The 13,119-nt window shown below is 37.9% G+C and overlaps 2 protein-coding genes across 2 annotated transcripts in view; one reads left to right on the top strand and one right to left on the bottom strand.

Annotated features, from left to right (window-relative positions):
* The window catches only part of tjap1 (tight junction associated protein 1 (peripheral)), a 136,046-nt gene extending 130,734 nt beyond the window's left edge, over positions 1 to 5,312 (bottom strand). The window contains exon 1 of the mRNA XM_036573771.1: positions 5,210 to 5,312. The gene's annotated coding sequence lies outside the window, so the exon portion shown is untranslated. The remainder of the gene's footprint in view (positions 1 to 5,209) is intronic.
* dlk2 (delta-like 2 homolog (Drosophila)) overlaps positions 1 to 13,119 on the top strand; it is a 31,739-nt gene that overhangs the window by 2,571 nt on the left and 16,049 nt on the right. The window lies entirely within an intron of this gene.

Raw genomic sequence — 13,119 nt, 5'->3', positions numbered from 1 at the left:
TTGTACAAGTTGTAAGGGATGTATTGTTTTCTTTGGAAGTCCAGTAGGAAGAACATTACAGTGATCAACTCTGCTTGTAACAAAGCTTTTGTCGCTCTGAGATAGAAAAGGCCGAACTGTAGCGATATTTCTCAAATGATAGAAAGTTACTTTAGTCACTGCATTTACATGTGGGATAGAACAGAGCTCAGCTAATATGCTAAAATCTGCAAATAAATAGAAACTTTTTTTTTACTTAGAAAATTAACAAAATATGAAAAGGCAGAGTTATGCACATAAGTGGTAAAGTATAGTCATGTGATGAAGGAAACTGGCACTGCTTAAAGAGATGTTTATTTTTTATAATAAAAAATAAACATTCAAACATTTGCATATGACGGTAAAATTGGGTAAATACATATGTCTTATATATACTATGACCACATCTATAACAGCCAAAGAGTTCAGAAAAACACTTGTGACCTGTGACAGACATAACATGATGTCTTAAGGTTGATTCACTTGTAAGTGGATGCAAACCATTCAGGCTTGGTGGAAACAAGGACTAAAACTGTCCTTTGACTCACCACGTGCCATATGTCCAACGCTGAAGCAATATGTTGGAGAGATCAGGGGAAGGATGCTCCAACCTATCCAGACAGAACCAGCATCCTTTCTCTGTTGCTATAGTAACAGTTACCACTGTGAACACACAACCAGTGTTCCACTGAGCTTCTCATAACAAGATTACTGTTTTATCCACCTTTATGCTTGAGATGTGAGTGCACTACCGATGCAGCACAAAGAGGAGGAGGTGTATATTCAAACCATGGGAAAGCGCATTTCTTTAAACACGCTTTTATCTTTTAAGAAGCTTGTGTTTTCAATTGCTGAGCGTTTGCATATGAACAGTATAAATATCAAAAGCTATGGGTAGAACATAATTGCTAGAGAGCTTTTAAAGTGCATTTTCTCTGAAAGGCACGGTTTGTCTCGCATCCAGGCTTTTCTGCTTCAACTGCCAAACACCCACATAGCTTCCTGTTCATACTTCAAGTCATGTGAGTCAGAATAAACTAAGAAGAAGATACAGAGTGCATCTTCATTTCGGAAATATTCAGTGGCAACAAACTAATGTTTTCCCTTCAATGCCTCTGTTATAATGAAGCAAGGGCAGGTACGGACAAATGCTAGACTAAACATGCCAAGGAAAAACAAAACCCAGACAAACGCTGATACTCATCAGACATAAATCCTGAACAACTGTGAAGATACGACCGTTCTTTATTACTCTGTAAAAATATGACTGTTTAGCGAGTCGATTCACAGTGTTTTATTTAGCGTGATGGACTTCAGGGAACGAACTGGCAAAGACAGCTTCTAGTATGTGAAAGAGCTAAAAAAGACTTCCCATTGAGCTGATAACACCAGACCTGGTGATAACAGTGCAAACTGTATGACAGTGCTGGGAACACAGATTGTTCTGTATCAGGAGGTGAATCTGGGCAGAATACTGCTTACATGAAAGCTGGAGCCGTGGTGAATACTATCATGATGTTCATATCTGGAGACGCCCTTATCTCTCCTGTATCCACTAACATGCATTGTTCAGGAGAATGTGAAGCTACCAGTCTAAAGAGACAGAGGCAGACAAACTGTAGTCATTCAGATTCACTGTGAAAAAGAAACCATTGAGAGAATATAAATACCGAAATACCAAGGCAATACGATGCATTAAGATGTTCTCAGCAGCTGCTTTTGTAGTCATCCTTGCTGAGCTTAATTTGTGTTAACCAACTTAGATTTGTTTGTTCAACATTAGGCTAAAAAAATATATATTTTTTTTAAGGGGGAACATTTATAGAACCTGGCAGACACTCCTATCCAGAGTGACTTCATGTTATAAAGTTAAGATAATGTAGCATTAAGAGTCTTGCCCATGGACTCTTGGTTCATTCCAAGAGGGGAATCCAGTCTACTGAGTGGAAGCCTGCAGTGTTATCTACTACACCATGCCAAATGCAGTGTAAAGACAAGGCAATGTTACCATTGTCATTTCCATTGGACACACACCACATCTCAACAAGTATTTAAGAAATAATTGGGAGAATTTAAATAACTTTTAGAAACTGCTTGTCATCAGACATTTGTACAGTGGAAATTATTAATTAAATACTTTTTGAGATGTGTGTGTTTAATAGAAATGGCAATGGTTATGTTACCTTTCTGGTCTTTAGCTTGCAGTTTGTATAGCACAGTGGATAACACCTTCACCCTCTACCTAGCAGACTGGGCTTTAATTCCCTGCTCAGGCAAGCACATTATGTCATGCTGTACGAATAAGTATCCCTGGCAAAGACTCTTAATTATATATATCGATGCTGTCGGAACAAAACGTGTATTTCCATTTTTGTTGTTTCAGTTTTTGACATAATTTGAAAATGCCTCTTTACGTTGTGTGTAAATTTCATGATGAATGGACCAAAAGAAACAGCCCAAAATTACTTGGAAAAAAGTCTTGTTCCACTAACTTACATTTATGTCTATCTATCTATCTATCTATATATATATGTAAATGTAAGTCAGTGGAACATTTCATGTTTAAATATCCACATTAAAGTTTTATTTTATGACTAATAAAACCTAATACAGGCTCTCTGATCCATTACTTTATATGAATGGATGTTACTATTCGAAAATCATGGACATCCAAACTCATCTAAGTATTCATATAGCTTACCTCATGTACCCGAAAAAGGCATGTGTAGTTTGGAATATCAAAAAAAATGAAACAGAATGAAAAAAAGTGTCTTGCAATCTTCTTGTAGCCTGGAACATAGTACTGCAGTAAATGCAGGAATGCACATTGTTTATTTTTGCACTTACAAACAGCGTGTATATGTAGAAAATATCTGAAAACATACTACATTTACAGCATTTGGCAGACGTTCTTATCCAGAGCGACTTACAATTTGATCATTTTTACAGAGGTAGGCGAAGGTAGTGTTAGGAGTCTTGCCAAAGGACTCTTATTGGTATAGTGTAGGGTGCTTATCCACGTGGGGATTGAACCCCAGTCTACAACGAAGGCAGAGGTGCTACCCACTACACTACACCACACCAACCAGAGGTGCTACCCACCAACTACTAAACATGCTTTGTGTAAATACATGGTTTCATTTACCTGGCTTTTGGCTGACTAACTCAGCAGACAGCTCAGACAGATAAGACACTCCGGGGGGCATTCACATTATCACTTTCAAACATTCACTTTTCATGTAGACATTTTTGCGGCCCTGCGCAGAGTAATGTGGTGCGATATGGCAGCATGCCATGGCCAAAGTTTCAATTTGTTAAACTCTGACTGTGCTGCGCTGAGCTTTAAATACACAGCCAATGACTAACCTATTTTTCGCATCCTGTAGTATCTTTTTTTTTTGGAACCCTAAAATAATCCGTTAAAATCATGCATTTGAGATGTTTGAGTTCCTCTGACGGGTGTCCCACCTTAAGTCATGATGTAGTCAGATCTTGCTGATTTACAGGGTAGAGTTTGCGCAATAGTATGAACATACCTTAAGGCTTTAAGCTGAAATATTTCCTGAGTAATTCACTAGAAAAACTGCAAAACAAAGGAAAGAATGTTACATGTACCGACTTCAAATGCTCATTTACGCAGAGCTGCTTTCCAGTGTGGACAGTTGGTGCTAACATCACATACTGTTTCCCATAGAGATGCTAGAAAAAACGACAATTATTATGATGATAAACAAGGCTTTTTTACATTATATAACAAAAGATCAGATGTTGTGTACTGTATTCTGATGCATACCTTAATGAAAAAGATCTTTAAACATTAATATATATATAACGTTAATATATATATATATATATATATATATATATATATATACATATATATATATATATATATATATATATATAGTGTCCCTGCTGTCGGAACAAAGCCTTGTATGTCCATTTTGTTGTTTTTCAGTTTTTGACATAATTTGAAAATACATGTTACCCTTTACATTGTGTGTAAATTTCATGATGAATGGACTAAAAGATGTGGCCCAAAATGACTTGGAAAAAAGTCTGGTTCCATTGACTTACATTAAAAGTAATGTATGTTTTTTCCTTCTCCTGTAAAGTTACCATTTTGGAGATATGAGATTTTGTTCTCACAACAGCAATATGCTACACTAGCTGACCTCTGTAACATGATTGGACTGCTGTAAATATGTGGGCTCCCCTTAAAAAGAAAGATCGGTATTGGCAGCCTAACGGAAGCCGATGGATGTTGAAGGAATAAATCTAAGTTGGATGACTTCAGCAGTTGCTGTTGAGAAAAAAAATACATATGTTGCCTTGATATTTTGAATTATCTCAAGGAATGGGTGAAACTGCGTCACCATGAAAGAAAAACATAAATACGTATGTATTCAAGAGATTAGCATATGCAGATGAAGTCACTGATTTCCTTACATGTAAGGATGAATGTGTTTAGTAAATGTAACATTGATAATAGTATAAAGTGTTGGCCATGAACCACGCTGGTCAGAGAGAAAAGCTATAATTACTACATTTCCACTTTCAGCACAAACATCACAATCAAGCTGCTGCAAGAGAGTGGCACATAAATGTGCTCTTAAAACGGCTGCGCTGAATAGTTTGAGTAATAGACATGCTATTATCTCAATATAAACACGAGCTGGGCAATCAAAACAAATGAGCTTAGAGTGCTTTTCCATTCATGTGGCTTTAATTTCCTCCGAGCAGAAGCCCAACACTATTCAGGAACGCACTTAAGCTGGATGGAATCAAGTGAACAAAAGACCTTGAACCATCACAGTAACTGATGGTATAGAGATTGATGTCCATTTTGGAACAGATGCAGAGACTGACAGGTGCTTAATGGGGCAATACAATACAGTGCATTTAGGGCAGCACTTTGAAAATATAGCTGTTGAGACTAAAGTTAATTGCGCTAATTTTGGAGATGACAAAATCTCCAGCCAGACACATGAGCTACATATGTGTAGCAGGAATGGTCCATGTGTCTTTATGCAGAAAACAGTCAAGCGAAAATACTGCAGCACTTTGTAGGACGCTGCTTAATGTGTGGTCTCTGTCTCACCATGACCACATTTGCATACGTGGGCTTGTTTGTGAGTGCGTGTCTTTGTGCATCGTCTTTCGTCAGACTGTGCAGCGAGCATGTAGATACCTGTTTTAAAACATTGTGCAGGCTTGATATTGTGGAGATAATCTGCTGAAAAGCCATTCTCTCCTTCCTACGACTGGCAGCAGAACATCAGGAGCTTCGTCTGTCGCTACAGCAACAAGGAAAGACTCTCATTACCACGCAATTCTCAAACATTTCTGCTAGATTATGAAAAAGCAGTTAACTCATACATGCATTCTTACATGCCTTTTTAGACAGCAAAAACAATCCACGTTAACAGAATGTTCGCTGAGGGCCCATTCAAAACCTGAAACGCTAGATATGAAATGGTCAGTACACTCTTAGCAAACAGGGTTCTATGACGAATGGTAGCAGAACCCTTATAGGAACAACATAGAAGTATTTTAAAAGAACTACGGTACTGTGCAAAAGTCAGAGACCACGCTTTATTTATTTTTATTTCCAGTTAAAACGGAAAGTTATCCACTTTTTCAGCAGAAAAACGATATTTCACAGAAAATTACACAGAAGCCCAACAACTAGTTCTATTTATTTTCAGTGTTTAGTGTGTTCACTCTTTGCCTTTATTACAGCTCCTACTCTTTTGGGAAGACTTGCTTTCAGTTCAAGACATTAGCAGGAATATTTTTCCACACCTCCAAAGTTCAGTCTTACAAGTTGGTTGCACTTTCTGCTACTCACAATCCAAGTAATTCCAAACACATCCAGTGATGTTGAGATTTGGACTCTGGGGTGGTCAGTCCATCGTTCTCAGTGGGGGCTTCTTAACAGCTACACATCCTTTCAGATCCCATAGTGCTGAGTCGTCTTCTCACAGTGGATGGATGGACACAAACACCTGTGGATTTTTCAGATCTGAAGCAGCTTGATGTCCTCCTCTCTCTCAAAGATGAAAGCTTTAAGTGATGCGGGCAGTTTTTGGTGGTACAGTTGTTAGGAGTCCCATTTTCTCAGTATCTTCTTAAAAAAATTTTTTGGGTGACACTTTATTTTGAGCGGTCCTTTTTAAATTAAACAAACACGCAACAGACTCTTAGTAACATGTCAATAACATATGAGGGTTAGGATTAGGTTCTGGGTTGAGGTTAAGGTTAGGGATAGGATTAGGGCCAGGGTGAGGGTTAGGTTTTGGGTATTAGACGTAACATAGTAACAACACATGTACTTAATGTAAGTAATGTATCAACAGTGATTCTTCAAGCTATTTACTTCAATGTATTCAAATGCTTCACTACTGCTACGTCCCTGATATGTTGTTGATGTGTTACTGATAATCTGTAAAGAGTTTATTAATCATCTACAAAGGACCACTGAAAATAGTGTTACCTTTTTTCTTGAGCCCAATTTTTAAAAACTCCCTTTTTTTCCCACTGATTTTCCTTTGACTTTCCGCTTTCTTATGCAAGTGGATCATCTAATTTCTAATCTTCTCAGAAATAGGGCGGTCTCTGTTGCACAGCATTGTATATGTATACAACAGATTCTATGGAGTTTATACATGATAATAACAATAACAACACCGCTACAAATTATTAATGGCAATAGAGAGTAGAGAGTAGAGAGATCTGACTATAAAACTTAGTTCATGCAACTATGGCAGAATCAGAATGGTCCACATAAAAAGAAACATTTTCTACATTGCAAAAAAATGTAAACCTTCAAGTGGTTCTTTGAGTTGTTATGGTTTTATGTCTAACTACGTTCTTTACTAAAGAACCTCATTGTTTTTAAGAGTGTGGCGAAGAAAAAATGAGGCAGGCGTGAGGAAACGGAGGCACGTGAGCTGCTCGTGTCTCTGTGAGTGGTGGTAAAGGAGAGGTGTAGTGAGGGAAGCGAGCCTGTCTCTTTAAAAACTGGTCCTTGGGCAGGTTGTGCTGTTGAGTGGGGAGGTGGATCCTTGCCTGTCTTTATTCTGCCTGTTTTTTTCCCAACAAGCATTTCTATCAACAAACCCTGCCTCACCACCAGCCTGCTGCTGAGCCAGTGTGTGAGCATACTTGATTGGGCGGTGTGTGTGTGTGTTTACTCTGAGAGTTACTCACTGTGTAGTTTGTGTGAGCAGGGTGTGTGTGTGTGTGTGCATGCATGTCACTTCATCACCTGAGGACTGCATTCTACTGAGCAGGACTTCTCAGCCCAGGTAGCACCTACTGTACCAGTGAGTGTCTCTACTGAGCTTTCATTTGTATTGATTATCAGCTTATGCATTATTAATGAGATAATCTAGGACATGATTTCAAACACGTGTAATGGTCTTATGGTTAAGGACTTCTGGTTTTAGTAGATTTTTAGTAGATTTTAGCATATACAGTGGAAAGTTGTTGGTATCTGAGGAATGCTATTTGACTGGGAAGCAAGCATTTAGAATGCTTATGGAAAAACACTCATATGAGAATAGATTAAAATAACATTATTACAATAAGCAGCAATTTTATGTCTGTCAGTGTGTTAGTTTAAATATTTCCAAACTCCTTGAGGAAGCCCAGTTTTATTTGTAGTTATCATGTAATACCTGGTTTAGCTCAATCAGTGCTTCATTAAGTTAACTCAGGTGTGTTGGTGATGGAATTTAAGCAAATCCATGTGATGGCTGGAGGTGTCGAGGAGAAATCTGAGACTAGCTCAAAACATATCAACTACTTTTTTTTCTTGTTAATTTTTACTGTATTTATGCTTATTTGTATACATTCTACAGTTACATAGCCATTTTACAAGCACAAACACACTGACGGCAGAGATAAATGGTTTTAAACTTAGACTTTTGCAGAGTACTATATGTCTGACATAATTTGCAGATACTTAAACAGGTTCTATGCTTTTGCTGAGTGTAATTATGATTCTCTATTAACTCTATGATGACTCTATTTGTTTCTTGGCATCTGATCATATGACAAATGCCACAACCTGAACTGTTAAATATGATTTTTTAAAGCCAAATATAGGCCTACATAAAGGAAGTGTCACACTGCAGCACCTCATTGTCTCTAAGTAATGTATAGGTTGTTAAAGAACCTTTCAGTGGATGGTTCCTTGAGGAACCATTTTCTTAAATGATGTGTGAAGAACCTTTTTAAGGTCTAAAAAGCCTCCTTGGAATGTAAAGGTTCCATATCAATTAGCAATTTCACCTACACTCCTAAAAATAGAGGTGCCAACAAGGGTTCTTTGTGTGATGCCAACGAAGAACCACTTTTGGTTCCCAAAGAACCTTTTAATGAATGGCTCCGTGAAGAACCATTGTTTGAAACCACTGTTATATGTAAATGTGAAGGCCCTTTTTATAGTATAGATGACTTCCACATAATGTAAAAGTACCCTCAAATTGATATAGAACCTTTAGATTATGCGTGTGAGCCTTTATATGGTTCCTTCATATTAACAAGCTCTTTTTTAAACATGGTTCTTTGGGAAACCAAAACTGGGTCTTACATGGCCTCTCTCAAAGAACACTCCTGAAAATACGTCTAGGCCAAAACTCCTTTAGGAACCCATTTTTAAACCAGGTAATATTTAATATATCATACTTCCCAAGACGTCCCTTCACAGCCAAAGGTTTCTATTTCCCAGAGGAATGCAGGGATGGAGGTTGTGTGCAGGCAAAAATGTGGCTGATTGCTGTCAGACAGAGTTGCGAAAGAAGGAAAAAACACCTCGCCAAGAATATCCCAGCCACTTCTGCTCACACCTCGGCTGTTTGATGGTGACATTTTGACACTGGCTACTGACGTTAACTTTGAGAGTGTGACATTTGGTGAGCATGACCGCAGCAGTTCTAATAGGAGGATAAACTGAACACAACCCCTAAACCAGAGCTAGAGTGCTTAGAATACAAAAGGAAGTAAGTGCTATTAACAGAGTGACTGGAACTTGTGAAATCTGAACTTATATAAAATGTGTAACAAAGTCACAAATACAATTTGTGACAATTAGTCACACATTACAAAGTTGCCATGTGAGAAACCAGGTTTGCACGTAGCCAGATTTAGACCTGCAGTCTTTGTTCCTGATGTTTTATTGCAGTTTTACATTTTATATTAATAAATCTAACAGACTCAAAAAGGGAAAGAAAACAGGTGCACATTAAAACTGATAATTAGTGGTCATGCTCCTCACAGATACTCAGAAAAAAAAATTGTGTTTCACAGAAAAAGTATCTCACTTCAAAGTCATTTATCTGGGCCTTTGTTTGCTCAGAAAAACACTAACATTAGAATAAATACAAATAACACTGGTACAATGGGTAGTGATTTTCTGCATGTCAGTGTGTTTGTTTAACCACATCCAAACTTCTTCCTGATGAAGCCCAATATTATTTGGCAGATCAACACTTCATGGTGTTAAATCAAGTGTGCTGGTGATGGAACTGAACAAAATTGGGGATGTTGAGGAGAAACATGGAACTAAACTTCTTCAAACCAGTTCTCAAGACATCAACTACATTTTTTCAAATGAAGAAATTCTTGTTACCTTTTACAGTTTGTATGTTTATTTATATTCATTCTAACGGTATATCGCTGTTTTACAAGCAAAAACACAAAAAACAAACTTACTGCCAAGATAAATAGTTTTCAACAATGTGCTTAGGTGCCTATAACTTTTACACTGTATTAGTTGTACTGTGTGGTATTTGCATTGCCAGTGACATTAGGGATGTAACCTAGCTAACTGAGAAGGCAGGGATAGCTAGCTTTTCGCTAGGTCCAGAAACAATAAAATATATTTAGCAATCTGGTAAACCTACTGTTGGCACATCGTCCACTGAGGAGAAAAGACGATGAGTCATCAGCATCTAAGGTGCACTGGTTAGCTCTGTTAGTTCATTAGCTCATCTGAAGAGGCAGCTTCTGTTACTTAACCTACCGATTTCTCTGGGCTATTTTTGAATAACTTATCAAATGTTTTTGTTTATTAACCCTTACAAATACCCAGATATCAAAATTAGTTGAAATACACACCCGTAGGTAATATCTGTCCATTTTCTCCAATCCTTTCATATGCTGCAACTTTTGCCAATTTATTAAGCCATTCCTGTATAGAAGGTGCAGGTGCTGTCTTCCACCCCCTAACCATGACTTGTCTACCTATCATGAGGCTGATATGAATCCAAACAGTTAGAGAGCCAGGAAAATGAACTAAGACTGCAGGTCCTCCAAGAACATAAAATCTAGGGCAAAATAAAAAGATGGATTTTCATTATTTTAAGTAAATAAACAAGAACACAAAGCCAAAATAGTTGAAAGTTAGGACAGAAAGGACAGAACCAGAGGGCATTGCATCAAGCTGCCCTCCCCATCCTGACCCAGGAAACTAGAGGTGGGTGATGGCAAAATTACAAGATCAAGATACTTTGAGAAATGTTCATGATATACGATATGTCATGATTTTCTGGCATCTGATAAGTCGGAACAGACAAAAAAAGTACCAATAGTGCCACATTTAAAAATATTGTCAAAACTACCAAATCACTGATTTTATTGAAGATTTTACATCCTGTGCTGCACTAAATCAAATTAGTCAGGACGAATTACGCCCTCTTTGTAATGAAACACAGTTGGTCAGGGTTCTAGATGTACTGACGATTTTCCGTTTGGACTCAGATAAGCACATTGTGACATATTGTAATGTAACTCATCACTACAATTATATTGTCCAGCCCTACCACCAACACCAAGGCCAAGCTTGTACAATTTACAATACATTTACATTCTTAAAAATAACAGTGCTAAAAGGGTTCTTTGGAGCCAAATTTGGTGCATTAAAGAACATTTCAATGGATGAAGTGCGCAAATTTGGAGAACCTTTTCCAATTTTAAAGACCTTAATGTAACAACATTATCCAATTAAAATTTTTTCCACCAAGAAACTTTACATTATCTTCAAGTTCTCAGCTTCTTCACACTCACATATCTCACTTACTGTTCTTCAAGGAAGCATCCACTGAAAAGGGCCTTTAGGGAACACAAATTGGTTCTTCTACTGCATCGCTCCAAAGATCGCTTTTTGGCACCATCATATTTAAGTGTGTATATCAAGTTTGAAGCATGGTCTGACATCTGGTGCCTCCTGGAGCTCAAACCTGCTAATGGGTATTCGGTTGTCTCAGCTAGATGATAAACATGCTACCCAAACATAGGGAGGTGAAATTCCCATTTGGGCCCTCTGTGCCTTTAACAATGAAAAAAGTGACGACTGCCAAAACGGATACTCTCACTTCATTTTCGGCATCCTACAAACTAGCACAGGCTGATTACACACAGCTAAGTATAGCACCTGGTATAATCAATGGCTGAGTGATTGAGCTGTGAAGAAGACAAGAACGAATAAATATAGCTTGTTTATTTTCACTGCCAGGTGCCTGTATGAGAGACGGGGTAGAAAGTCGAACTGATAATTGACATGGCATCTCCAGCATCAAGGACAATAGATGCTGGCTATGTACAATGACACGAGAAAAGCCTCTAGTTATGGAAATAAATCTCTTCTCAGGTTTCGGGCTCAGCGTGTTTCCCAAGTTGCTTTTATTAACAGCTCCGCTCAGCAGGCAAGAGAGCAACCAAAGTGGGCAGCAGGAGCTCAGTGGCCAAAGCCTCATCACCAGGCCCAGAATCTATGGACGGCAATTGAGAGATTACCCAGAAGGGTAACCTCAAGCCAAGAGTGTCCTGAAAAAAATATACACTCTCATTCTCTCTCAGTTCCAAGAGCTGGAAAGGTCAACTTGCCATTTTGAATAGTAGCACCATCCAGATAAGTGATTAAGGATTGACCACCAAGTGGTCGTCTGCAAATCAGATTTTGAAAATTGAGTCTAATTCACAATGACAAGCTTGCTAATCTTACACAACGTAGCTACTGCTGTGTATCTGTCTATTAAGGAGGTGCAGATGCTGCTGCTTGGAAGACATTTAAACGTGTAGAAAACAGCTTCATCAATAAGGTGCACAATGGTGTGTTGTAGTTGTGTCAATAGGCAAACAAGGTGGGGAAGAAGGCGTGTGGTCCTGTTGTAAATGTCCACCATTAAAGATTCAAACAGTCGTTTAAATTATTGAGAGAGTGTCTGTTAGCTACTCTACGGTCAGGTTTCACCTCGGTTTGATCTTCGGGGGGTTGAAGAGTCAGTAGGAAAGAGCTCCTGACATTTTTTGTGCCTTGTTTTATGGGTGGAGATACAAGTATTCTATGCGTCCAATAATTATATCCACGCGCTGAAACACTGTTGACTCATTTACTGTACAATTCAAATGATGTTTCAACTTGCCCAAAGAACATGTATATGTTATTAACATGTACATGTATATTACTGATGCTTCTGTTGTTGTTGAATGTTTTTGGAACCTTCTAGTTCATGGTTTTTTTCCTTTGGGCTGCATTAGCAAATACATTAGGCACCATTAGATTTACCATGCTATTCAAATGTGTAGCGTTATATAAGCTTTCAATGGATGACGCAGCCATCCAAGAGAGCATAACTGAAACCACTTTACTCTGGGTAGATAGAATCAGAGCCAGCTCATGAGGAGCCGCTTCCTATTTCTCCAATTGTATTAAAAACAGAACTGCAAAACTTTGGAGAGCTCCCACAAGCAAATCCAAGATGAATGGTAGTCAATGGAACAAAATGGCTAAAATGAAATATTAAACACAATTATAGTCAAATATGTGGGAACTTCCTTTAATTTTGTAAAGTAGAAGGTGTGTGTATATATATATATATATATACACACACACATATATATATATATATATATATATATATAGAGAGAGAGAGAGAGAGAGAGAGAGAAAGTGTGTAAGATAGATATATTCTATTAAATCAAAGAAAACTTACTAATACTTTTGTAATTTTGTTTTTCTACATTAAAAAAGCTTTTGTTCAGCAGGATGCTACCATTACGGCTGCTGAGTTACATTACTGCATTCACTGATGT

The sequence above is a fragment of the Colossoma macropomum genome, unplaced genomic scaffold (genome assembly GCF_904425465.1).
Source record: "Colossoma macropomum unplaced genomic scaffold, Colossoma_macropomum, whole genome shotgun sequence".
Taxonomy (NCBI): domain Eukaryota; kingdom Metazoa; phylum Chordata; class Actinopteri; order Characiformes; family Serrasalmidae; genus Colossoma; species Colossoma macropomum.
This window is presented reverse-complemented; position numbering and strand designations above follow the sequence as displayed.